Genomic DNA, 4122 nt, shown 5'->3' with positions numbered 1-4122 from the left:
TAAGAAAATATTTATTTATTTATTTGGCTGCACTGGATCCTGTGTTACAGCACACGGGATCTTTAGTTGCGGCATCCGGGACCTTTAGTTATGGCACGCGGGGTCTTTCAGTTGCGGCATGTAGGTTGGCGTGCAGGCTCTTAGTTGTGGCATGTGGGATCTTAGTTCCCTGACCAGGGATGGAACCCAGGCCCCCTGCATTGGGAGTGCAGAGTCTTAACCACTGGACCACCAGGGAAGTCCCAAGTATTGAGTTTTTTTGGTATCCCCTTAAATTTTGTCCTGAGGCAGTGCTTCACTTGCCTTACCCTAGTCCTTACCCTGTCTCTTGGTCTTTTTTTCATTTTCCCATTTAGAATAGAGACTTAGGCACAAGAAATACTTTCCCTTCTCCTCCATTCTTCTATAACAAAGGCAATGTTATAGACGTAAATGATGCTGGGCCTTGGTATTGGGCAAAGAGTAGGGAGGGGTGGGAGTGTAGTGAGCCGGTAGAGACGACTATCACCACTCAGTTCTGGCCAATGGGTGCCATGTGGGCTGCTGGCCCACTAGGGCTGGATCTTCCAAATTTGCAAGAGAAATCAGATATCCAGATTTTAAGTATACAATCTCCCAATTTAAAAATGTTGGCAAATATTTTAAAGAAGAAAAAAAAATGTGCCAGTCACACTAAAGACATCTGCTGGCCACATTTTACCAGGGGCCACCTGTTTGAAACTTCTGATATGGATGAGTTTAGACATTGAAGTCCAGCAAGGTGCAGCAGCTTTGGGAAGGGCTGTGGGGAGCCATCACTGAAGTCTTGATCTCTCCAGGTTTCCAGAATCGGATGAGAGCCCTGGTGGTGACCCCCATCACGATGGTGATCCTGTTCACTGTCCTGTTGGTATCTACCTGTATCAGTGAGTCCCCAGGTGGGGAGGTGATGGGGGAAGAGGCAGCAGAAGGTGCAGTTGACGGGTCACCTGTTTCCTGATCTGGCCTCAGTGACTCCCCATCCTATATGTTTTTCTCTCTCTCTAGGAAAGATGGCCAAGAAGCAGGAGACTAAGGTAGGTCACCCTGGGGAACCGGCTCAGTTTTGTCAGAATGGAAAGAAAGACTGATTCATTGTTGCCTGTATGGCAGAAAAATTGATTCAAGGTCTGTTCCCTCGCCCCCTCCCCTGTGCTCCAGGGCTCTTCCCCTTCTGTCCCTCAGCACCAGCCTTTTTCATCTCCTGAGCTCACCTTCCCACAGAGCTGCCCCAGCACCACTGGCAAAGTCTGACATTTGCTCTTCTTTCCTGGCATTGGATATGTGGGGGAACCGCATCTTTGGGGTCTTGATGTGGGATCCATGGGTGGGTGATGGAGGGACATTTCCTTAACCCCACTGGCTCCTACTGCGGAAGCTTCTTGACACCCTCGGTGTGGCCAGCAGGGGGCAGGACGCACCCATGGAACGAGCACTGACCCTCCGTTTGGGAGAGGGGAAGGAGTGGGGAGTGGGATCGCTTCCAGGGAAGGGCTCAGATGCTAGGGGTAACCCCAAGTCTTGTCTCCCCAGGCCCTGCACCCTAAGGCTGAAAGGCAGGATCCTGTGGAGACGATTGATCCAGAGGATTTTCTCGGCCCCCACGCCACCCCTCCAGTGCAGGAGACCTTACACTGGTGTCAGCCGGTCGCCCAGGAGGATGGCAAAGAGAGCCGCATCTCCGTGCAGGAGCGGGAGTGAGGCTGTGTGTGCCCAGGAGCGTGGTGGCACCGGCATGTGGGCACGTGGCTGGAGAGCCTGGGGCTGCTGCTGGTGGGGGCGACAGCCCCCCTCTGCCTGCACCCCTGCAGTCCAGAAACAGTTCACCTCGGGGAGCCTTTCACCCCAGCCGTGGAGCCCATTCAGTCTCCCAGCTTGATTTCAAAGATGGTAACAAAACTCTGGGGAGGCCATGCAATGGTATCCACCAAACCTTCCAACCCAGCGGTTCGGTGCCGACAGATGTAACGCAGTGGCTTCTGTGAGCCCCGGAGGCATATGCGTGGTTACCCAGCGCAGCACTGTTGTGACGGTGGGCAACTGGAAGCTGCTTAACTGTCCATCAACAGGGGACTGGCTAAATAAAACTGTAATATATTTATGCAACAGAATCTTCAAAACACTGTCATGGGGGAAAAACAAAAGCAGGTTGTAGAATGGTGGGCATGGAAACTTTTTTTTTAAAGCAAGTAACCCAAAACAGTATATCTTCTACAGATATGTGTATAAACATAGTATATGTTATATATGTCGGTATGACGGGGGTTCTGGAAGGACACACAGAACATGCACAGCTCAAAGAATTGTAATGTCTTGATTGGGGAAGAAGGGTCCGGGGGAGGGTTGGTTAAAGAAAGATTTGACTCTCCCATAATGCTTCATTTTTTTTCCCCAAAAAGAGAGTGAATTCACAGACTGCTTATGTAATTAAAAAGTCATCAAACATGTAAAAAGAAAAAAGGGGGCGGACATGCTGGGTGACATGAGCTGCTTCACATGCTGTCAGGCTCACAGAATGAGGGCACTTTCTGAGCATAAATAAGGATGTCCCCCGGGCTGCTGCCCTTCTAAGGTGGTTTCCACATGCACTCGCGTTTGGCATCATGTTTGCAAAGGGTTTTCCCCATTTGATTCACATTCACAACAGTAGCCTTCGGGGCAGGCAGGGCCGGCATCCCTCCTTTCCTCCCTCCCTCTTTAACAGAGGTGGAAATGGAGGCCCAGAGAGGTGAAGTAATTTATCTATGGTCACACAGCCGTTCAGAGTGGTGCCCCTCAGAGCTCCCCACTCCTAGTCCTATGCTGCTTCTCCCAGCCCCACCTGCTCTCTGGAGCCCCTTCCCAGGGAGCTCCTGGGCCTCCTACCTCCTTTTGACCTCCCAGCTGCTACAGGAGCTGCTGCTTCTCGGTCAGATGGTGCCCCCTTCCCCCTAAGCAGTGTCTTAAGATAAAAATAAACCGTCCTGTTCTCTTTTCCTGCTGTGCCAACTGAGGGGGAGCCTGGCCAGGAGGAGCTGCAGTTGGAGCGGGAACAGAGGGGAGGGCAGGGGAGGGGAGGGGGAGGGTTGTAGGGCAAGAAGGGGAAGGAAGAGGATTGCAAAGCCCTGGCACGGAGGTTCCTGGTGAGGATGAGGCCAGCCTGGTTTACCCCAGGGACCTCACCCCAACCCCGCCTTCGTGAGAAGCTGCTTTGGATTTCCCAACATGTCCTGCCGCCTGGAAGGTGAGCGTGGAGAGGGCTTGCCCCAGGGGAGGCGGTGAGGGCAGCTGAGAGCCAAGGGAGGGGCACCTGGCTTGGCAGTCTTCCCAGAAGAGAACCATTTGGATGCACCAGGGGAGACGTCTGCTTTAGAAAGCAGGGCAAAGTGGTGGTGGTGTGGAGTGGGGGGAGGGGAGCTCTGGGACCTCACCCTTATCCCCTACCTAGAGTCTAAAATGCTAGTGTTACTTCTGTACATGACAGTAGGGTGGAAAGAGACAAAAGACCCATCTCTGCCACCTATTACCTGTGTGGCTTTGGATAGGTCACTTTCACCTTTTAGCATCTCAGTTTGCTCATCTGGCGAATGGAGACAATACAACGGGCAGGCGCTATGGGTGCTTCCTTCGTTCTCAATCTTGAGCATGTATCAGAACCACCTCTAAGACTTGTTAAAAGACAGATTGCTGGGCCCCACCTCCAGGGTTTCTGATTCAGTAGGTCTGGGATGGAGTCCAAGACTGTGCATTTCTACAAGTTTCCCAGGTGATGCTGCTGACGCAGGGATCACACTTTGAGAACGACCACCCTTGACATTCACATTTCTTTTTTTTTTTTTTTTTTTTTTTTTTTGCACTCGAGCTTCTCACCGTTGCGGCCTCTCCCGTTGCGGAGCACAGGCTCCGGACGCGCAGGCTCAGCGGCCATGGCTCGCGGGCCCAGCCGCCCCGCGGCACGCGGGACCCTCCCGGACCGGGGCACGAACCCGCGTCCCCTGCATCGGCAGGCGGACTCTCAACCACTGCGCCACCAGGGAAGCCCGACATTCACATTTCTTGATAAGCAGTCGCTTTCCGATTGCAAGCACTTGGGATTGCTTACCTCGGGCCTTTCCTTGGTTTTAT

The 4122-nt window shown here is 52.7% G+C and overlaps 1 long non-coding RNA gene across 1 annotated transcript; it reads left to right on the top strand.

The window, feature by feature from the left end:
* The first annotated feature begins 746 nt into the window (after window positions 1-746).
* LOC114485238 (uncharacterized) lies at window positions 747-1611 on the top strand. Its single transcript, XR_003678726.2, has 3 exons — window positions 747-905; window positions 1027-1055; window positions 1552-1611. It is a non-coding gene; the product is annotated as an uncharacterized lncRNA (long non-coding RNA).
* The last annotated feature ends 2511 nt before the right edge of the window (window positions 1612-4122 follow it).

This window comes from Physeter macrocephalus, unplaced genomic scaffold (genome assembly GCF_002837175.3).
Source record: "Physeter macrocephalus isolate SW-GA unplaced genomic scaffold, ASM283717v5 random_826, whole genome shotgun sequence".
NCBI lineage: Eukaryota > Metazoa > Chordata > Mammalia > Artiodactyla > Physeteridae > Physeter > Physeter macrocephalus.
Note: the sequence above shows the minus strand (reverse complement) of the source record. Positions and strands in the feature narration are given on the sequence as shown.